General features: G+C 54.6%; 12 non-coding genes across 12 annotated transcripts; all 12 read right to left on the bottom strand.

Moving 5' to 3' along the window:
• Positions 1 to 913: 913 nt before the first annotated feature.
• On the bottom strand, positions 914 to 1,005 carry LOC137751014 (small nucleolar RNA SNORD116). The gene has a single exon (XR_011070676.1). It is a non-coding gene; the product is annotated as a small nucleolar RNA SNORD116 (small nucleolar RNA).
• Positions 1,006 to 3,413: 2,408 nt separating this feature from the next.
• LOC137778348 (small nucleolar RNA SNORD116) lies at positions 3,414 to 3,505 on the bottom strand. Its single transcript, XR_011076847.1, has one exon. It is a non-coding gene; the product is annotated as a small nucleolar RNA SNORD116 (small nucleolar RNA).
• A 389-nt stretch (positions 3,506 to 3,894) lies between these two features.
• On the bottom strand, positions 3,895 to 3,986 carry LOC137751873 (small nucleolar RNA SNORD116). Its single transcript, XR_011070976.1, has one exon. It is a non-coding gene; the product is annotated as a small nucleolar RNA SNORD116 (small nucleolar RNA).
• Positions 3,987 to 6,444: 2,458 nt separating this feature from the next.
• LOC137752827 (small nucleolar RNA SNORD116) lies at positions 6,445 to 6,536 on the bottom strand. Its single transcript, XR_011071299.1, has one exon. It is a non-coding gene; the product is annotated as a small nucleolar RNA SNORD116 (small nucleolar RNA).
• A 2,408-nt stretch (positions 6,537 to 8,944) lies between these two features.
• Positions 8,945 to 9,036, bottom strand: LOC137778346 (small nucleolar RNA SNORD116). The gene has a single exon (XR_011076846.1). It is a non-coding gene; the product is annotated as a small nucleolar RNA SNORD116 (small nucleolar RNA).
• A 389-nt stretch (positions 9,037 to 9,425) lies between these two features.
• Positions 9,426 to 9,517, bottom strand: LOC137751866 (small nucleolar RNA SNORD116). The gene has a single exon (XR_011070975.1). It is a non-coding gene; the product is annotated as a small nucleolar RNA SNORD116 (small nucleolar RNA).
• Positions 9,518 to 11,975: 2,458 nt separating this feature from the next.
• Positions 11,976 to 12,067, bottom strand: LOC137752821 (small nucleolar RNA SNORD116). The gene has a single exon (XR_011071298.1). It is a non-coding gene; the product is annotated as a small nucleolar RNA SNORD116 (small nucleolar RNA).
• A 2,408-nt stretch (positions 12,068 to 14,475) lies between these two features.
• Positions 14,476 to 14,567, bottom strand: LOC137778342 (small nucleolar RNA SNORD116). Its single transcript, XR_011076845.1, has one exon. It is a non-coding gene; the product is annotated as a small nucleolar RNA SNORD116 (small nucleolar RNA).
• A 389-nt stretch (positions 14,568 to 14,956) lies between these two features.
• LOC137751858 (small nucleolar RNA SNORD116) lies at positions 14,957 to 15,048 on the bottom strand. The gene has a single exon (XR_011070974.1). It is a non-coding gene; the product is annotated as a small nucleolar RNA SNORD116 (small nucleolar RNA).
• A 2,458-nt stretch (positions 15,049 to 17,506) lies between these two features.
• On the bottom strand, positions 17,507 to 17,598 carry LOC137752814 (small nucleolar RNA SNORD116). The gene has a single exon (XR_011071297.1). It is a non-coding gene; the product is annotated as a small nucleolar RNA SNORD116 (small nucleolar RNA).
• Positions 17,599 to 20,006: 2,408 nt separating this feature from the next.
• LOC137778337 (small nucleolar RNA SNORD116) lies at positions 20,007 to 20,098 on the bottom strand. Its single transcript, XR_011076843.1, has one exon. It is a non-coding gene; the product is annotated as a small nucleolar RNA SNORD116 (small nucleolar RNA).
• A 389-nt stretch (positions 20,099 to 20,487) lies between these two features.
• Positions 20,488 to 20,579, bottom strand: LOC137751850 (small nucleolar RNA SNORD116). Its single transcript, XR_011070973.1, has one exon. It is a non-coding gene; the product is annotated as a small nucleolar RNA SNORD116 (small nucleolar RNA).
• Positions 20,580 to 22,273: the final 1,694 nt, after the last annotated feature.

The raw sequence follows: 22,273 nt of genomic DNA, 5'->3' as shown, positions 1-22,273 counted from the left end.
AAATCGGCCCCCATGAGAAGACACCATACTGTGCCATGAAGGCAACCTTTCGCTGGACAAGGACCCGCCATGAAGCAAATCGACCAAGGAGAGGAAAGAGGCGGGACAGTCCACAAAGGTGCTCCCGTATTCTCTCCCTACACGTGCCTCCAGATGCTCCTGAGGGAATCCCAAATGTGTTCCGGGGACCCCATGGCCACTGTCGATCTATCCACCCACCAATAAACCTGTGGGCTTAGTCAGCCATCTCACGTGTCTCTTTCACTCGCCTTGCCTTACTCTCTCTCCACCGGGATCCCAACGTGTCACGGCAAGATGCCAGAGCCACCCCTCACCAAGGAAGCTTGCCGTGACCAAGCTTGACTAAGGCATTTTCCAGCCCCTTCACACAGCACACACAAGCAGGACACAACCCGAGGAGGAGCCATCAGATTGCCTAAACTCCCAGGAACACTGGCCCATTTGATTTCTCCCCTCATCAGGAGAAACCTAAATTGCATATGGTCTCCCAAGCAGAACATGACAAAGAAGCCTGGCCTAGGCCTGGAATCCTGTTCTGACTCTGAGCCTACAGACTTCTGTTTCTTTGAGGCCACAAGGCAATGACCAGCAGGTGGGGGCAGCCTGTAGAACACAAGCGCAGGTGGCAGAACCAGCAATGGCGCACGCTTCCTCTCCTACCTGCATGCTGAACCGTGACAGGGGACAGCAGTCCTGGCTAGACCAAGGAACAAAGAGACGGCAAGCTGTCCCAAGCCTTCCCACCTGCATTGGCATCCCAGGCTCCTTTCCCAATGGCTCTTCTCCCCATGAGATGACCACAACCCTCAACTTGAACAACGTGGCTGTGGACACCCACAGCCGCAAATGCAATGTGAACCTCTCCCTACTTTCCTTTTGGGAGCCACGTGCTGGACCTCAGTTCCAAAGAGGAGACGGTAGGGAGTTTTCACTCATTTTGTTCAGATTTCCAAGGAATGCATTTGTGGGAGTCATCATCGATCCAAACACGGGCTCAAACGTTGGACATGCAAAGTTGCAGATTCCACCATGGGACGGCCAGCGAGCTGAATCATATCACCGTACAGAAGTGGCCAGAGCCGAGCCATGGGTCAGGAAATGCAGCCAGTTCTCAGGGCATCAAAGCTCGTGTTCCCCGAGAAATTACCAGAAGGTGAGGGTGTAGCCCCGGTGCACACGTTCCCGTCGCCAAACCTTTAGGTTAAGCAAAGAAGTGTCCCTTACCGCAACAAGGGTTAAAGCAGGATCCTCATGGAATGCACGCCAGGACCCATCCGAGACTCCTTCGCCTGGCCTCGCCTTGCCACGCCGTCCTCCTTTCAACGGGTATCAGGGATTATACGGATGGCCCCAGGCTGCTGCTAGCATTCTTTCCCTGGCATTCCACCTGGCTCGGGTGAGAGAACACACGCAGGCTTGAGGAGGGTGCACGGGCACAGCGAGGGACAGGTCGATACCACCCAGTGATGTGTGTTCTATCTCTCCTCAACATTTCATTTGCTGTCCGTCTTGCCTGTGTGTACGCACCCAAACGTGAAAGCATCGTGGCACAGGCGCCTTCAGAGCATGCGGCCATCAGGACAAAGAGCGCCGCCGGCCAACAACACCCTGGTCTCGGGCCCTGAAATTCCTCTCCTGAGCAATCTGCCCCGCATCACAGCAAAACGATGTCTTCCTGATCCCCTGAGATACCCTCAGGGCAACTGGGCCCCCTCAGCCTAAGAGCAAGTGCCCTCTTTGGCAACAAACACGCCCTTGGCACTTATGATTCCACACAGTGGACACACCCTCAAGGCGAGAGATCTTCCACAAGGGAAGGGCCCTTGGCCGAATATGACGACCTCCATCAAAAGCGGCTCGTAGGGACCCGTGACAAAGGGCACCTGAGGAACCCCTGGACTGATCAAGGGAGACTCACCAGCAGGCATACTTCCTGGTCTCCTGCCAAGCCAGAGGAACTTCTTAGGACCGCAACCAAAGCTAATGGCAAGGGAGCCATTCCAATGCCCAAAGTGGCGGGGCAAACCCTTGTAGCAACTGGGTATCTTATTGTACCACCTTGCACATTGTCTTTCTTCCCTTCAAGGACTAGACCTTGGAGAAACCATGAGACCCTGGTCCTCCAGAACCAACGTGTCACCCACAGCCGTGCAATGAGGGAACGCCTCCAACATCCTGGACCCTTGAACCGGCATGACTTCTCTGGCTTGAAGCCATGCATGCTGGAGATCACAGGCTCGCAGCACCAGAAGGCGGCAGGACAAAATGACCCCTGCAGCACACATTCACTCCAGCCCTTAAACCTGTAGCATTTCCTTGGCAGCCAACTCGCTTCTTTCTGCATGGTTGGGCCCAAAGACCTCCGGGAAGAGCTCCAAACCTCAGGGAATGCTATGCCGACTGGGCATAGCAATGACGCTGGGCTGTCCGAAGGAACACCTTAACATCCTCAACATAGGGGCAAGGAGGCCACACAGGGACAAAACATCCCAACGGCTCCAAATCGGGCCCAGTGAGAAGACACCATACTGTGCTGTGAAGGCACCATTCAGTGGAACAAGGACCCGCCGTGAAGCACATTGAGAAAGGAGAGGAAAAGGTTGGGATGGTCCATGAATGTGCACCTGTGTTCCTTCCCTACACGGGACTCCAAATGCTCCTGAAGATATCCCAAAAGAGTTCCGGGAACCCTATGTCCACCGAACATCTATCCACCCAACAGTAAGCCTGTGGGCTTAGCCAACACTCTCACGTGTATTTCCCACTCGCCTTGCCTTCCTCTCTCCACCAGGATCCAGACGAATCCACCCCTCACCTAAGTAGCTTGATATCCCCTGGAATTGCCTAAGGCATTTTCCAACCTCTCCACACACAACACACAAGCAGGACACAACCCAAGGAGGAGCCAGCAGCGTCGCCCAAATCTGTGGGACGGTGGCCCATTTGATTTGCCCTGACCATCAGGGCAAATGTAAACTACATCCCACCTCCCAAGCTGAACATGACATAGAAGCCTGGCCTGGCCAGGACTCCTTCTCTGACCCTGAGTGCAGAGACTTCTGCTTCCTTGCGGGAACAAGGCAACGACCTGAGCTCGAGGGTGGCCTGTAGATCTCGAGGGGAAGCCAGAGGAGTACCAGTGGCTCACGCTTCCTTTCATACCTGCATACAGACCGCGGCAGGATATAGCAGTTTTGGCTAGACTCAGGTGCCCAGAGACATCAAGTTGTCCTTAGCCTTCCCATGTAGATGGACATCCCAGGCTCCTTTCCACATGGCTCTTTCTGCACGAGAAGCCCGCCACCCTCAACTTGAACAATGTTGCTGCACACGCCCACAGTAGCAAATGCGACATGGACCTCTCCCTAATTTTCCTTTGGGAGCCACGTGCTGGACCTCAGTTAGGATGAGAAGATGGTAGGTATTGCTCATTCATTTTGTTTAGATTTTGAAGGAATGCATTTATGGGAGTCATCATCGATCCACGCAGCTGCTCAAAGGCTGGACGTGCAAAGTCGCGGATTGTCAGCAAGCTAAAACCTCTCAGCAGTAGGGAGCGGCCAGACTCGAGCCACGGGGCAGAAAGTGCACCCAAGTCTCAGGGCATTGGAGCTCGGGTTCCCCAGGAAGAGCCCGGAATGTGACGGGGTAGTCTCGCCGCACAAGTCCCCGTGGCCAAACATCTAGGTTTCTTCAAAGAAGTTCCGTTTACCCCCACAAGGTTTCTACCACGAACCTTGTCAAGCCAGAGGCGATGCCCTTGGGTCGTACAGAAAGCTATTGGCATTGGAGATATTCCAATGCCCAAACTGGCAGGGCAAACCCTTGCAGCAACTGGGTAACTTGCCCTGGCGCATTGTATTTTCGCCCCCGGGACTGTCAGTGACATGACCGCGGAGAAACCTGAGACCCATTCATTGGTTCAGAGTTCCAAGCAGTGCATTTATGGGAGTCATCATCAATCCACCTGCTCAAAGGCTGCACGTTCAAAGTTGCAGGCTCCACCGCAGGGCAGCCAACGATCTCAATCATGTCAGCAGCCAGGAGCGGCCAGAGCCGACCCACGGGGCTGCCAATGGAGCTAAGGATCATGGCATCGGATCTGGGGTGCCACTGGAGGAGCCAAGAAGGTGAGGGTGTAGTCTCAGGGCACAAGTCCCCGTGGCCAAACATCTAGGTTTCTGCAAAGAATTTCCACTCACCACCACAAGGTTCCTACGAGGATCCTCAAGTACTTCACGCCAAAATCACTCTGAGACTCTTTTGCCTCGACTTGCCTCAACTTGCCGCACTGTCCTCACTTCGCCAGGTTTCATGGACTATACAGAGGGCCCCATGCTGCTGCAGGTGTTTGTTCCCGGGCACTCCACCACCTGCCTCAGTGTGACAGAACACAGGGATGTTTGAGAAAAGTGAACGGGGGCACAGAGGCAAAGGGTGATACCGCCCAGCGAAGTGCGCTGCGATGTGCGCTATATCTCCCCTCAACATTTCATTTGCAGCCCATCATGTCTGTGTGTCCACAGCCAAACGTGAATGCATCATGGCACAGATGCCTTCAGAGTGCACGGGCATCAACACAAAGAGCACGGCCGTCCATCAAACCCCTGGTATGGGCCTTGAACTTCCCCGCCTGAGCCGCCTCCCCACCGACACAGCATAGGGATGTCATCCTGAACCGCTGAGACACCCTCAGGGGAAATGGGATTACTCAGCGTAAGAGCCACTGCCCTCTGGGGAACCAAACCACTCCTGGCGCATACGCTTCCACACAATGGACTCAGCCTCAAGGGGAAATGTGGTCCCTGAGATCTTCCACAAGGGAACGACCCTTGGACAAATGTCACGACCTCCAACAAAAGCAGCTTGTAGGGACCGGTGACAAATCGCACCAGAGGAACTCCTGGACTGAATAATGGAGATTCACCTGTAGCCATACTTCCTGGCCTGCTGCCAAGACTGGCAACCTACCCTTAGCCCACACACAAAGCTAATGGCACGGGAACCATTCCGATGCTCAACGCGGCGGGGAAACCCTTGCAACAATGGTGTAACTTGCAGTGGTGTCTGGCACTTTCACACTCTGGGCCCATCAGTGACGTGACATTGGGGAAACCGTGAGGCCCAGGTACTCTACAAGCAACTTGTTACCCACAGCCATGCAACGAGAGAACCCAGACAACAGCCTAGACACTTGAACCGGTATGATTTGTCTGGCCTGTGGCCAGGCTCGCCGGATACCACAGTCTCGACGCACCAGCGGGTGGCAGGAAAAATGACACCCACACCACACATCCTCTCCTGCCCTTAAAACTGTAGCCTTTCCTTGGCAACCGACTCCCTTGTTTCTGCATGGTTGCGCCCAATGACCTCCTAGTAGAGCTCCAATCCTCAGGGAACGCTATGTGGGCCGGGTATAGAAATGATGCTTGGCTGTCCTCAGGAACACCTTCACATCTTCAACACAGGGGGAACGTGGCCAGACAGGGACAAAACACCCCAAGGCCTCTAAATCGGCCCCCATGAGAAGACACCATCCTGTGCCATGAGGGCAACCTTTCGCTGGACAAGGACCCGCCATGAAGCAAATCGACCAAGGAGAGGAAAGAGGCGGGACAGTCCACAAAGGTGCTCCCGTATTCTCTCCCTACACGTGCCTCCAGATGCTCCTGAGGGAATCCCAAATGTGTTCCGGGGACCCCATGGCCACTGTCGATCTATCCACCCACCAATAAACCTGTGGGCTTAGTCAGCCATCTCACGTGTCTCTTTCACTCGCCTTGCCTTACTCTCTCTCCACCGGGATCCCAACGTGTCACGGCAAGATGCCAGAGCCACCCCTCACCAAGGAAGCTTGCCGTGACCAAGCTTGACTAAGGCATTTTCCAGCCCCTTCACACAGCACACACAAGCAGGACACAACCCGAGGAGGAGCCATCAGATTGCCTAAACTCCCAGGAACACTGGCCCATTTGATTTCTCCCCTCATCAGGAGAAACCTAAATTGCATATGGTCTCCCAAGCAGAACATGACAAAGAAGCCTGGCCTAGGCCTGGAATCCTGTTCTGACTCTGAGCCTACAGACTTCTGTTTCTTTGAGGCCACAAGGCAATGACCAGCAGGTGGGGGCAGCCTGTAGAACACAAGCGCAGGTGGCAGAACCAGCAATGGCGCACGCTTCCTCTCCTACCTGCATGCTGAACCGTGACAGGGGACAGCAGTCCTGGCTAGACCAAGGAACAAAGAGACGGCAAGCTGTCCCAAGCCTTCCCACCTGCATTGGCATCCCAGGCTCCTTTCCCAATGGCTCTTCTCCCCATGAGATGACCACAACCCTCAACTTGAACAACGTGGCTGTGGACACCCACAGCCGCAAATGCAATGTGAACCTCTCCCTACTTTCCTTTTGGGAGCCACGTGCTGGACCTCAGTTCCAAAGAGGAGACGGTAGGGATTTTTCACTCATTTTGTTCAGATTTCCAAGGAATGCATTTGTGGGAGTCATCATCGATCCAAACACGGGCTCAAACGTTGGACATGCAAAGTTGCAGATTCCACCATGGGACGGCCAGCGAGCTGAATCATATCACCGTACAGAAGTGGCCAGAGCCGAGCCATGGGTCAGGAAATGCAGCCAGTTCTCAGGGCATCAAAGCTCGTGTTCCCCGAGAAATTACCAGAAGGTGAGGGTGTAGCCCCGGTGCACACGTTCCCGTCGCCAAACCTTTAGGTTAAGCAAAGAAGTGTCCCTTACTGCAACAAGGGTTAAAGCAGGATCCTCATGGAATGCACGCCAGGACCCATCCGAGACTCCTTCGCCTGGCCTCGCCTTGCCACGCCGTCCTCCTTTCAACGGGTATCAGGGATTATACGGATGGCCCCAGGCTGCTGCTAGCATTCTTTCCCTGGCATTCCACCTGGCTCGGGTGAGAGAACACACGCAGGCTTGAGGAGGGTGCACGGGCACAGCGAGGGACAGGTCGATACCACCCAGTGATGTGTGTTCTATCTCTCCTCAACATTTCATTTGCTGTCCGTCTTGCCTGTGTGTACGCACCCAAACGTGAAAGCATCGTGGCACAGGCGCCTTCAGAGCATGCGGCCATCAGGACAAAGAGCGCCGCCGGCCAACAACACCCTGGTCTCGGGCCCTGAAATTCCTCTCCTGAGCAATCTGCCCCGCATCACAGCAAAACGATGTCTTCCTGATCCCCTGAGATACCCTCAGGGCAACTGGGCCCCCTCAGCCTAAGAGCAAGTGCCCTCTTTGGCAACAAACACGCCCTTGGCACTTATGATTCCACACAGTGGACACACCCTCAAGGCGAGAGATCTTCCACAAGGGAAGGGCCCTTGGCCGAATATGACGACCTCCATCAAAAGCGGCTCGTAGGGACCCGTGACAAAGGGCACCTGAGGAACCCCTGGACTGATCAAGGGAGACTCACCAGCAGGCATACTTCCTGGTCTCCTGCCAAGCCAGAGGAACTTCTTAGGACCGCAACCAAAGCTAATGGCAAGGGAGCCATTCCAATGCCCAAAGTGGCGGGGCAAACCCTTGTAGCAACTGGGTATCTTATTGTACCACCTTGCACATTGTCTTTCTTCCCTTCAAGGACTAGACCTTGGAGAAACCATGAGACCCTGGTCCTCCAGAACCAACGTGTCACCCACAGCCGTGCAATGAGGGAACGCCTCCAACATCCTGGACCCTTGAACCGGCATGACTTCTCTGGCTTGAAGCCATGCATGCTGGAGATCACAGGCTCGCAGCACCAGAAGGCGGCAGGACAAAATGACCCCTGCAGCACACATTCACTCCAGCCCTTAAACCTGTAGCATTTCCTTGGCAGCCAACTCGCTTCTTTCTGCATGGTTGGGCCCAAAGACCTCCGGGAAGAGCTCCAAACCTCAGGGAATGCTATGCCGACTGGGCATAGCAATGACGCTGGGCTGTCCGAAGGAACACCTTAACATCCTCAACATAGGGGCAAGGAGGCCACACAGGGACAAAACATCCCAACGGCTCCAAATCGGGCCCAGTGAGAAGACACCATACTGTGCTGTGAAGGCACCATTCAGTGGAACAAGGACCCGCCGTGAAGCACATTGAGAAAGGAGAGGAAAAGGTTGGGATGGTCCATGAATGTGCACCTGTGTTCCTTCCCTACACGGGACTCCAAATGCTCCTGAAGATATCCCAAAAGAGTTCCGGGAACCCTATGTCCACCGAACATCTATCCACCCAACAGTAAGCCTGTGGGCTTAGCCAACACTCTCACGTGTATTTCCCACTCGCCTTGCCTTCCTCTCTCCACCAGGATCCAGACGAATCCACCCCTCACCTAAGTAGCTTGATATCCCCTGGAATTGCCTAAGGCATTTTCCAACCTCTCCACACACAACACACAAGCAGGACACAACCCAAGGAGGAGCCAGCAGCGTCGCCCAAATCTGTGGGACGGTGGCCCATTTGATTTCCCCTGACCATCAGGGCAAATGTATACTACATCCCACCTCCCAAGCTGAACATGACATAGAAGCCTGGCCTGGCCAGGACTCCTTCTCTGACCCTGAGTGCAGAGACTTCTGCTTCCTTGCGGGAACAAGGCAACGACCTGAGCTCGAGGGTGGCCTGTAGATCTCGAGGGGAAGCCAGAGGAGTACCAGTGGCTCACGCTTCCTTTCATACCTGCATACAGACCGTGGCAGGATATAGCAGTTTTGGCTAGACTCAGGTGCCCAGAGACATCAAGTTGTCCTTAGCCTTCCCATGTAGATGGACATCCCAGGCTCCTTTCCACATGGCTCTTTCTGCACGAGAAGCCCGCCACCCTCAACTTGAACAATGTTGCTGCACACGCCCACAGTAGCAAATGCGACATGGACCTCTCCCTAATTTTCCTTTGGGAGCCACGTGCTGGACCTCAGTTAGGATGAGAAGATGGTAGGTATTGCTCATTCATTTTGTTTAGATTTTGAAGGAATGCATTTATGGGAGTCATCATCGATCCACGCAGCTGCTCAAAGGCTGGACGTGCAAAGTCGCGGATTGTCAGCAAGCTAAAACCTCTCAGCAGTAGGGAGCGGCCAGACTCGAGCCACGGGGCAGAAAGTGCACCCAAGTCTCAGGGCATTGGAGCTCGGGTTCCCCAGGAAGAGCCCGGAATGTGACGGGGTAGTCTCGCCGCACAAGTCCCCGTGGCCAAACATCTAGGTTTCTTCAAAGAAGTTCCGTTTACCCCCACAAGGTTTCTACCACGAACCTTGTCAAGCCAGAGGCGATGCCCTTGGGTCGTACAGAAAGCTATTGGCATTGGAGATATTCCAATGCCCAAACTGGCAGGGCAAACCCTTGCAGCAACTGGGTAACTTGCCCTGGCGCATTGTATTTTCGCCCCCGGGACTGTCAGTGACATGACCGCGGAGAAACCTGAGACCCATTCATTGGTTCAGAGTTCCAAGCAGTGCATTTATGGGAGTCATCATCAATCCACCTGCTCAAAGGCTGCACGTTCAAAGTTGCAGGCTCCACCGCAGGGCAGCCAACGATCTCAATCATGTCAGCAGTCAGGAGCGGCCAGAGCCGACCCACGGGGCTGCCAATGGAGCTAAGGATCATGGCATCGGATCTGGGGTGCCACTGGAGGAGCCAAGAAGGTGAGGGTGTAGTCTCAGGGCACAAGTCCCCGTGGCCAAACATCTAGGTTTCTGCAAAGAATTTCCACTCACCACCACAAGGTTCCTACGAGGATCCTCAAGTACTTCACGCCAAAATCACTCTGAGACTCTTTTGCCTCGACTTGCCTCAACTTGCCGCACTGTCCTCACTTCGCCAGGTTTCATGGACTATACAGAGGGCCCCATGCTGCTGCAGGTGTTTGTTCCCGGGCACTCCACCACCTGCCTCAGTGTGACAGAACACAGGGATGTTTGAGAAAAGTGAACGGGGGCACAGAGGCAAAGGGTGATACCGCCCAGCGAAGTGCGCTGCGATGTGCGCTATATCTCCCCTCAACATTTCATTTGCAGCCCATCATGTCTGTGTGTCCACAGCCAAACGTGAATGCATCATGGCACAGATGCCTTCAGAGTGCACGGGCATCAACACAAAGAGCACGGCCGTCCATCAAACCCCTGGTATGGGCCTTGAACTTCCCCGCCTGAGCCGCCTCCCCACCGACACAGCATAGGGATGTCATCCTGAACCGCTGAGACACCCTCAGGGGAAATGGGATTACTCAGCGTAAGAGCCACTGCCCTCTGGGGAACCAAACCACTCCTGGCGCATACGCTTCCACACAATGGACTCAGCCTCAAGGGGAAATGTGGTCCCTGAGATCTTCCACAAGGGAACGACCCTTGGACAAATGTCACGACCTCCAACAAAAGCAGCTTGTAGGGACCGGTGACAAATCGCACCAGAGGAACTCCTGGACTGAATAATGGAGATTCACCTGTAGCCATACTTCCTGGCCTGCTGCCAAGACTGGCAACCTACCCTTAGCCCACACACAAAGCTAATGGCACGGGAACCATTCCGATGCTCAACGCGGCGGGGAAACCCTTGCAACAATGGTGTAACTTGCAGTGGTGTCTGGCACTTTCACACTCTGGGCCCATCAGTGACGTGACATTGGGGAAACCGTGAGGCCCAGGTACTCTACAAGCAACTTGTTACCCACAGCCATGCAACGAGAGAACCCAGACAACAGCCTAGACACTTGAACCGGTATGATTTGTCTGGCCTGTGGCCAGGCTCGCCGGATACCACAGTCTCGACGCACCAGCGGGTGGCAGGAAAAATGACACCCACACCACACATCCTCTCCTGCCCTTAAAACTGTAGCCTTTCCTTGGCAACCGACTCCCTTGTTTCTGCATGGTTGCGCCCAATGACCTCCTAGTAGAGCTCCAATCCTCAGGGAACGCTATGTGGGCCGGGTATAGAAATGATGCTTGGCTGTCCTCAGGAACACCTTCACATCTTCAACACAGGGGGAACGTGGCCAGACAGGGACAAAACACCCCAAGGCCTCTAAATCGGCCCCCATGAGAAGACACCATCCTGTGCCATGAGGGCAACCTTTCGCTGGACAAGGACCCGCCATGAAGCAAATCGACCAAGGAGAGGAAAGAGGCGGGACAGTCCACAAAGGTGCTCCCGTATTCTCTCCCTACACGTGCCTCCAGATGCTCCTGAGGGAATCCCAAATGTGTTCCGGGGACCCCATGGCCACTGTCGATCTATCCACCCACCAATAAACCTGTGGGCTTAGTCAGCCATCTCACGTGTCTCTTTCACTCGCCTTGCCTTACTCTCTCTCCACCGGGATCCCAACGTGTCACGGCAAGATGCCAGAGCCACCCCTCACCAAGGAAGCTTGCCGTGACCAAGCTTGACTAAGGCATTTTCCAGCCCCTTCACACAGCACACACAAGCAGGACACAACCCGAGGAGGAGCCATCAGATTGCCTAAACTCCCAGGAACACTGGCCCATTTGATTTCTCCCCTCATCAGGAGAAACCTAAATTGCATATGGTCTCCCAAGCAGAACATGACAAAGAAGCCTGGCCTAGGCCTGGAATCCTGTTCTGACCCTGAGCCTACAGACTTCTGTTTCTTTGAGGCCACAAGGCAATGACCAGCAGGTGGGGGCAGCCTGTAGAACACAAGCGCAGGTGGCAGAACCAGCAATGGCGCACGCTTCCTCTCCTACCTGCATGCTGAACCGTGACAGGGGACAGCAGTCCTGGCTAGACCAAGGAACAAAGAGACGGCAAGCTGTCCCAAGCCTTCCCACCTGCATTGGCATCCCAGGCTCCTTTCCCAATGGCTCTTCTCCCCATGAGATGACCACAACCCTCAACTTGAACAACGTGGCTGTGGACACCCACAGCCGCAAATGCAATGTGAACCTCTCCCTACTTTCCTTTTGGGAGCCACGTGCTGGACCTCAGTTCCAAAGAGGAGACGGTAGGGATTTTTCACTCATTTTGTTCAGATTTCCAAGGAATGCATTTGTGGGAGTCATCATCGATCCAAACACGGGCTCAAACGTTGGACATGCAAAGTTGCAGATTCCACCATGGGACGGCCAGCGAGCTGAATCATATCAGCGTACAGAAGTGGCCAGAGCCGAGCCATGGGTCAGGAAATGCAGCCAGTTCTCAGGGCATCAAAGCTCGTGTTCCCCGAGAAATTACCAGAAGGTGAGGGTGTAGCCCCGGTGCACACGTTCCCGTCGCCAAACCTTTAGGTTAAGCAAAGAAGTGTCCCTTACCGCAACAAGGGTTAAAGCAGGATCCTCATGGAATGCACGCCAGGACCCATCCGAGACTCCTTCGCCTGGCCTCGCCTTGCCACGCCGTCCTCCTTTCAACGGGTATCAGGGATTATACGGATGGCCCCAGGCTGCTGCTAGCATTCTTTCCCTGGCATTCCACCTGGCTCGGGTGAGAGAACACACGCAGGCTTGAGGAGGGTGCACGGGCACAGCGAGGGACAGGTCGATACCACCCAGTGATGTGTGTTCTATCTCTCCTCAACATTTCATTTGCTGTCCGTCTTGCCTGTGTGTACGCACCCAAACGTGAAAGCATCGTGGCACAGGCGCCTTCAGAGCATGCGGCCATCAGGACAAAGAGCGCCGCCGGCCAACAACACCCTGGTCTCGGGCCCTGAAATTCCTCTCCTGAGCAATCTGCCCCGCATCACAGCAAAACGATGTCTTCCTGATCCCCTGAGATACCCTCAGGGCAACTGGGCCCCCTCAGCCTAAGAGCAAGTGCCCTCTTTGGCAACAAACACGCCCTTGGCACTTATGATTCCACACAGTGGACACACCCTCAAGGCGAGAGATCTTCCACAAGGGAAGGGCCCTTGGCCGAATATGACGACCTCCATCAAAAGCGGCTCGTAGGGACCCGTGACAAAGGGCACCTGAGGAACCCCTGGACTGATCAAGGGAGACTCACCAGCAGGCATACTTCCTGGTCTCCTGCCAAGCCAGAGGAACTTCTTAGGACCGCAACCAAAGCTAATGGCAAGGGAGCCATTCCAATGCCCAAAGTGGCGGGGCAAACCCTTGTAGCAACTGGGTATCTTATTGTACCACCTTGCACATTGTCTTTCTTCCCTTCAAGGACTAGACCTTGGAGAAACCATGAGACCCTGGTCCTCCAGAACCAACGTGTCACCCACAGCCGTGCAATGAGGGAACGCCTCCAACATCCTGGACCCTTGAACCGGCATGACTTCTCTGGCTTGAAGCCATGCATGCTGGAGATCACAGGCTCGCAGCACCAGAAGGCGGCAGGACAAAATGACCCCTGCAGCACACATTCACTCCAGCCCTTAAACCTGTAGCATTTCCTTGGCAGCCAACTCGCTTCTTTCTGCATGGTTGGGCCCAAAGACCTCCGGGAAGAGCTCCAAACCTCAGGGAATGTTATGCCGACTGGGCATAGCAATGACGCTGGGCTGTCCGAAGGAACACCTTAACATCCTCAACATAGGGGCAAGGAGGCCACACAGGGACAAAACATCCCAACGGCTCCAAATCGGGCCCAGTGAGAAGACACCATACTGTGCTGTGAAGGCACCATTCAGTGGAACAAGGACCCGCCGTGAAGCACATTGAGAAAGGAGAGGAAAAGGTTGGGATGGTCCATGAATGTGCACCTGTGTTCCTTCCCTACACGGGACTCCAAATGCTCCTGAAGATATCCCAAAAGAGTTCCGGGAACCCTATGTCCACCGAACATCTATCCACCCAACAGTAAGCCTGTGGGCTTAGCCAACACTCTCACGTGTATTTCCCACTCGCCTTGCCTTCCTCTCTCCACCAGGATCCAGACGAATCCACCCCTCACCTAAGTAGCTTGATATCCCCTGGAATTGCCTAAGGCATTTTCCAACCTCTCCACACACAACACACAAGCAGGACACAACCCAAGGAGGAGCCAGCAGCGTCGCCCAAATCTGTGGGACGGTGGCCCATTTGATTTGCCCTGACCATCAGGGCAAATGTAAACTACATCCCACCTCCCAAGCTGAACATGACATAGAAGCCTGGCCTGGCCAGGACTCCTTCTCTGACCCTGAGTGCAGAGACTTCTGCTTCCTTGCGGGAACAAGGCAACGACCTGAGCTCGAGGGTGGCCTGTAGATCTCGAGGGGAAGCCAGAGGAGTACCAGTGGCTCACGCTTCCTTTCATACCTGCATACAGACCGCGGCAGGATATAGCAGTTTTGGCTAGACTCAGGTGCCCAGAGACATCAAGTTGTCCTTAGCCTTCCCATGTAGATGGACATCCCAGGCTCCTTTCCACATGGCTCTTTCTGCACGAGAAGCCCGCCACCCTCAACTTGAACAATGTTGCTGCACACGCCCACAGTAGCAAATGCGACATGGACCTCTCCCTAATTTTCCTTTGGGAGCCACGTGCTGGACCTCAGTTAGGATGAGAAGATGGTAGGTATTGCTCATTCATTTTGTTTAGATTTTGAAGGAATGCATTTATGGGAGTCATCATCGATCCACGCAGCTGCTCAAAGGCTGGACGTGCAAAGTCGCGGATTGTCAGCAAGCTAAAACCTCTCAGCAGTAGGGAGCGGCCAGACTCGAGCCACGGGGCAGAAAGTGCACCCAAGTCTCAGGGCATTGGAGCTCGGGTTCCCCAGGAAGAGCCCGGAATGTGACGGGGTAGTCTCGCCGCACAAGTCCCCGTGGCCAAACATCTAGGTTTCTTCAAAGAAGTTCCGTTTACCCCCACAAGGTTTCTACCACGAACCTTGTCAAGCCAGAGGCGATGCCCTTGGGTCGTACAGAAAGCTATTGGCATTGGAGATATTCCAATGCCCAAACTGGCAGGGCAAACCCTTGCAGCAACTGGGTAACTTGCCCTGGCGCATTGTATTTTCGCCCCCGGGACTGTCAGTGACATGACCGCGGAGAAACCTGAGACCCATTCATTGGTTCAGAGTTCCAAGCAGTGCATTTATGGGAGTCATCATCAATCCACCTGCTCAAAGGCTGCACGTTCAAAGTTGCAGGCTCCACCGCAGGGCAGCCAACGATCTCAATCATGTCAGCAGTCAGGAGCGGCCAGAGCCGACCCACGGGGCTGCCAATGGAGCTAAGGATCATGGCATCGGATCTGGGGTGCCACTGGAGGAGCCAAGAAGGTGAGGGTGTAGTCTCAGGGCACAAGTCCCCGTGGCCAAACATCTAGGTTTCTGCAAAGAATTTCCACTCACCACCACAAGGTTCCTACGAGGATCCTCAAGTACTTCACGCCAAAATCACTCTGAGACTCTTTTGCCTCGACTTGCCTCAACTTGCCGCACTGTCCTCACTTCGCCAGGTTTCATGGACTATACAGAGGGCCCCATGCTGCTGCAGGTGTTTGTTCCCGGGCACTCCACCACCTGCCTCAGTGTGACAGAACACAGGGATGTTTGAGAAATGTGAACGGGGGCACAGAGGCAAAGGGTGATACCGCCCAGCGAAGTGCGCTGCGATGTGCGCTATATCTCCCCTCAACATTTCATTTGCAGCCCATCATGTCTGTGTGTCCACAGCCAAACGTGAATGCATCATGGCACAGATGCCTTCAGAGTGCACGGGCATCAACACAAAGAGCACGGCCGTCCATCAAACCCCTGGTATGGGCCTTGAACTTCCCCGCCTGAGCCGCCTCCCCACCGACACAGCATAGGGATGTCATCCTGAACCGCTGAGACACCCTCACGGGAAATGGGATTACTCAGCGTAAGAGCCACTGCCCTCTGGGGAACCAAACCACTCCTGGCGCATACGCTTCCACACAATGGACTCAGCCTCAAGGGGAAATGTGGTCCCTGAGATCTTCCACAAGGGAACGACCCTTGGACAAATGTCACGACCTCCAACAAAAGCAGCTTGTAGGGACCGGTGACAAATCGCACCAGAGGAACTCCTGGACTGAATAATGGAGATTCACCTGTAGCCATACTTCCTGGCCTGCTGCCAAGACTGGCAACCTACCCTTAGCCCACACACAAAGCTAATGGCACGGGAACCATTCCGATGCTCAACGCGGCGGGGAAACCCTTGCAACAATGGTGTAACTTGCAGTGGTGTCTGGCACTTTCACACTCTGGGCCCATCAGTGACGTGACATTGGGGAAACCGTGAGGCCCAGGTACTCTACAAGCAACTTGTTACCCACAGCCATGCAACGAGAGAACCCAGACAACAGCCTAGACACTTGAACCGGTATGATTTGTCTGGCCTGTGGCCAGGCTCGCCGGATACCACAGTCTCGACGCACCAGCGGGTGGCAGGAAAAATGACACCCACACCACACATCCTCTCCTGCCCTTAAAACTGTAGCCTTTCCTTGGCAACCGACTCCCTTGTTTCTGCATGGTTGCGCCCAATGACCTCCTAGTAGAGCTCCAATCCTCAGGGAACGCTATGTGGGCCGGGTATAGAAATGATGCTTGGCTGTCCTCAGGAACACCTTCACATCTTCAACACAGGGGGAACGTGGCCAGACAGGGACAAAACACCCCAAGGCCTCTAAATCGGCCCCCATGAGAAGACACCATACTGTGCCATGAAGGCAACCTTTCGCTGGACAAGGACCCGCCATGAAGCAAATCGACCAAGGAGAGGAAAGAGGCGGGACAGTCCACAAAGGTGCTCCCGTATTCTCTCCCTACACGTGCCTCCAGATGCTCCTGAGGGAATCCCAAATGTGTTCCGGGGACCCCATGGCCACTGTCGATCTATCCACCCACCAATAAACCTGTGGGCTTAGTCAGCCATCTCACGTGTCTCTTTCACTCGCCTTGCCTTACTCTCTCTCCACCGGGATCCCAACGTGTCACGGCAAGATGCCAGAGCCACCCCTCACCAAGGAAGCTTGCCGTGACCAAGCTTGACTAAGGCATTTTCCAGCCCCTTCACACAGCACACACAAGCAGGACACAACCCGAGGAGGAGCCATCAGATTGCCTAAACTCCCAGGAACACTGGCCCATTTGATTTCTCCCCTCATCAGGAGAAACCTAAATTGCATATGGTCTCCCAAGCAGAACATGACAAAGAAGCCTGGCCTAGGCCTGGAATCCTGTTCTGACCCTGAGCCTACAGACTTCTGTTTCTTTGAGGCCACAAGGCAATGACCAGCAGGTGGGGGCAGCCTGTAGAACACAAGCGCAGGTGGCAGAACCAGCAATGGCGCACGCTTCCTCTCCTACCTGCATGCTGAACCGTGACAGGGGACAGCAGTCCTGGCTAGACCAAGGAACAAAGAGACGGCAAGCTGTCCCAAGCCTTCCCACCTGCATTGGCATCCCAGGCTCCTTTCCCAATGGCTCTTCTCCCCATGAGATGACCACAACCCTCAACTTGAACAACGTGGCTGTGGACACCCACAGCCGCAAATGCAATGTGAACCTCTCCCTACTTTCCTTTTGGGAGCCACGTGCTGGACCTCAGTTCCAAAGAGGAGACGGTAGGGATTTTTCACTCATTTTGTTCAGATTTCCAAGGAATGCATTTGTGGGAGTCATCATCGATCCAAACACGGGCTCAAACGTTGGACATGCAAAGTTGCAGATTCCACCATGGGACGGCCAGCGAGCTGAATCATATCAGCGTACAGAAGTGGCCAGAGCCGAGCCATGGGTCAGGAAATGCAGCCAGTTCTCAGGGCATCAAAGCTCGTGTTCCCCGAGAAATTACCAGAAGGTGAGGGTGTAGCCCCGGTGCACACGTTCCCGTCGCCAAACCTTTAGGTTAAGCAAAGAAGTGTCCCTTACCGCAACAAGGGTTAAAGCAGGATCCTCATGGAATGCACGCCAGGACCCATCCGAGACTCCTTCGCCTGGCCTCGCCTTGCCACGCCGTCCTCCTTTCAACGGGTATCAGGGATTATACGGATGGCCCCAGGCTGCTGCTAGCATTCTTTCCCTGGCATTCCACCTGGCTCGGGTGAGAGAACACACGCAGGCTTGAGGAGGGTGCACGGGCACAGCGAGGGACAGGTCGATACCACCCAGTGATGTGTGTTCTATCTCTCCTCAACATTTCATTTGCTGTCCGTCTTGCCTGTGTGTACGCACCCAAACGTGAAAGCATCGTGGCACAGGCGCCTTCAGAGCATGCGGCCATCAGGACAAAGAGCGCCGCCGGCCAACAACACCCTGGTCTCGGGCCCTGAAATTCCTCTCCTGAGCAATCTGCCCCGCATCACAGCAAAACGATGTCTTCCTGATCCCCTGAGACACCCTCAGGACAACTGGGCCCCCTCAGCCTAAGAGCAAGTGCCCTCTTTGGCAACAAACACGCCCTTGGCACTTATGATTCCACACAGTGGACACACCCTCAAGGCGAGAGATCTTCCACAAGGGAAGGGCCCTTGGCCGAATATGACGACCTCCATCAAAAGCGGCTCGTAGGGACCCGTGACAAAGGGCACCTGAGGAACCCCTGGACTGATCAAGGGAGACTCACCAGCAGGCATACTTCCTGGTCTCCTGCCAAGCCAGAGGAACTTCTTAGGACCGCAACCAAAGCTAATGGCAAGGGAGCCATTCCAATGCCCAAAGTGGCGGGGCAAACCCTTGTAGCAACTGGGTATCTTATTGTACCACCTTGCACATTGTCTTTCTTCCCTTCAAGGACTAGACCTTGGAGAAACCATGAGACCCTGGTCCTCCAGAACCAACGTGTCACCCACAGCCGTGCAATGAGGGAACGCCTCCAACATCCTGGACCCTTGAACCGGCATGACTTCTCTGGCTTGAAGCCATGCATGCTGGAGATCACAGGCTCGCAGCACCAGAAGGCGGCAGGACAAAATGACCCCTGCAGCACACATTCACTCCAGCCCTTAAACCTGTAGCATTTCCTTGGCAGCCAACTCGCTTCTTTCTGCATGGTTGGGCCCAAAGACCTCCGGGAAGAGCTCCAAACCTCAGGGAATGCTATGCCGACTGGGCATAGCAATGACGCTGGGCTGTCCGAAGGAACACCTTAACATCCTCAACATAGGGGCAAGGAGGCCACACAGGGACAAAACATCCCAACGGCTCCAAATCGGGCCCAGTGAGAAGACACCATACTGTGCTGTGAAGGCACCATTCAGTGGAACAAGGACCCGCCGTGAAGCACATTGAGAAAGGAGAGGAAAAGGTTGGGATGGTCCATGAATGTGCACCTGTGTTCCTTCCCTACACGGGACTCCAAATGCTCCTGAAGATATCCCAAAAGAGTTCCGGGAACCCTATGTCCACCGAACATCTATCCACCCAACAGTAAGCCTGTGGGCTTAGCCAACACTCTCACGTGTATTTCCCACTCGCCTTGCCTTCCTCTCTCCACCAGGATCCAGACGAATCCACCCCTCACCTAAGTAGCTTGATATCCCCTGGAATTGCCTAAGGCATTTTCCAACCTCTCCACACACAACACACAAGCAGGACACAACCCAAGGAGGAGCCAGCAGCGTCGCCCAAATCTGTGGGACGGTGGCCCATTTGATTTGCCCTGACCATCAGGGCAAATGTAAACTACATCCCACCTCCCAAGCTGAACATGACATAGAAGCCTGGCCTGGCCAGGACTCCTTCTCTGACCCTGAGTGCAGAGACTTCTGCTTCCTTGCGGGAACAAGGCAACGACCTGAGCTCGAGGGTGGCCTGTAGATCTCGAGGGGAAGCCAGAGGAGTACCAGTGGCTCACGCTTCCTTTCATACCTGCATACAGACCGCGGCAGGATATAGCAGTTTTGGCTAGACTCAGGTGCCCAGAGACATCAAGTTGTCCTTAGCCTTCCCATGTAGATGGACATCCCAGGCTCCTTTCCACATGGCTCTTTCTGCACGAGAAGCCCGCCACCCTCAACTTGAACAATGTTGCTGCACACGCCCACAGTAGCAAATGCGACATGGACCTCTCCCTAATTTTCCTTTGGGAGCCACGTGCTGGACCTCAGTTAGGATGAGAAGATGGTAGGTATTGCTCATTCATTTTGTTTAGATTTTGAAGGAATGCATTTATGGGAGTCATCATCGATCCACGCAGCTGCTCAAAGGCTGGACGTGCAAAGTCGCGGATTGTCAGCAAGCTAAAACCTCTCAGCAGTAGGGAGCGGCCAGACTCGAGCCACGGGGCAGAAAGTGCACCCAAGTCTCAGGGCATTGGAGCTCGGGTTCCCCAGGAAGAGCCCGGAATGTGACGGGGTAGTCTCGCCGCACAAGTCCCCGTGGCCAAACATCTAGGTTTCTTCAAAGAAGTTCCGTTTACCCCCACAAGGTTTCTACCACGAACCTTGTCAAGCCAGAGGCGATGCCCTTGGGTCGTACAGAAAGCTATTGGCATTGGAGATATTCCAATGCCCAAACTGGCAGGGCAAACCCTTGCAGCAACTGGGTAACTTGCCCTGGCGCATTGTATTTTCGCCCCCGGGACTGTCAGTGACATGACCGCGGAGAAACCTGAGACCCATTCATTGGTTCAGAGTTCCAAGCAGTGCATTTATGGGAGTCATCATCAATCCACCTGCTCAAAGGCTGCACGTTCAAAGTTGCAGGCTCCACCGCAGGGCAGCCAACGATCTCAATCATGTCAGCAGTCAGGAGCGGCCAGAGCCGACCCACGGGGCTGCCAATGGAGCTAAGGATCATGGCATCGGATCTGGGGTGCCACTGGAGGAGCCAAGAAGGTGAGGGTGTAGTCTCAGGGCACAAGTCCCCGTGGCCAAACATCTAGGTTTCTGCAAAGAATTTCCACTCACCACCACAAGGTTCCTACGAGGATCCTCAAGTACTTCACGCCAAAATCACTCTGAGACTCTTTTGCCTCGACTTGCCTCAACTTGCCGCACTGTCCTCACTTCGCCAGGTTTCATGGACTATACAGAGGGCCCCATGCTGCTGCAGGTGTTTGTTCCCGGGCACTCCACCACCTGCCTCAGTGTGACAGAACACAGGGATGTTTGAGAAATGTGAACGGGGGCACAGAGGCAAAGGGTGATACCGCCCAGCGAAGTGCGCTGCGATGTGCGCTATATCTCCCCTCAACATTTCATTTGCAGCCCATCATGTCTGTGTGTCCACAGCCAAACGTGAATGCATCATGGCACAGATGCCTTCAGAGTGCACGGGCATCAACACAAAGAGCACGGCCGTCCATCAAACCCCTGGTATGGGCCTTGAACTTCCCCGCCTGAGCCGCCTCCCCACCGACACAGCATAGGGATGTCATCCTGAACCGCTGAGACACCCTCACGGGAAATGGGATTACTCAGCGTAAGAGCCACTGCCCTCTGGGGAACCAAACCACTCCTGGCGCATACGCTTCCACACAATGGACTCAGCCTCAAGGGGAAATGTGGTCCCTGAGATCTTCCACAAGGGAACGACCCTTGGACAAATGTCACGACCTCCAACAAAAGCAGCTTGTAGGGACCGGTGACAAATCGCACCAGAGGAACTCCTGGACTGAATAATGGAGATTCACCTGTAGCCATACTTCCTGGCCTGCTGCCAAGACTGGCAACCTACCCTTAGCCCACACACAAAGCTAATGGCACGGGAACCATTCCGATGCTCAACGCGGCGGGGAAACCCTTGCAACAATGGTGTAACTTGCAGTGGTGTCTGGCACTTTCACACTCTGGGCCCATCAGTGACGTGACATTGGGGAAACCGTGAGGCCCAGGTACTCTACAAGCAACTTGTTACCCACAGCCATGCAACGAGAGAACCCAGACAACAGCCTAGACACTTGAACCGGTATGATTTGTCTGGCCTGTGGCCAGGCTCGCCGGATACCACAGTCTCGACGCACCAGCGGGTGGCAGGAAAAATGACACCCACACCACACATCCTCTCCTGCCCTTAAAACTGTAGCCTTTCCTTGGCAACCGACTCCCTTGTTTCTGCATGGTTGCGCCCAATGACCTCCTAGTAGAGCTCCAATCCTCAGGGAACGCTATGTGGGCCGGGTATAGAAATGATGCTTGGCTGTCCTCAGGAACACCTTCACATCTTCAACACAGGGGGAACGTGGCCAGACAGGGACAAAACACCCCAAGGCCTCTAAATCGGCCCCCATGAGAAGACACCATACTGTGCCATGAAGGCAACCTTTCGCTGGACAAGGACCCGCCATGAAGCAAATCGACCAAGGAGAGGAAAGAGGCGGGACAGTCCACAAAGGTGCTCCCGTATTCTCTCCCTACACGTGCCT

The sequence above is a fragment of the Eschrichtius robustus genome, chromosome 1, assembly GCF_028021215.1.
Source record: "Eschrichtius robustus isolate mEscRob2 chromosome 1, mEscRob2.pri, whole genome shotgun sequence".
Lineage (NCBI taxonomy): Eukaryota > Metazoa > Chordata > Mammalia > Artiodactyla > Eschrichtiidae > Eschrichtius > Eschrichtius robustus.
The sequence above is the reverse complement of the archived record's forward strand: the minus strand, read 5'-3'. Positions and strand labels throughout refer to the sequence as shown.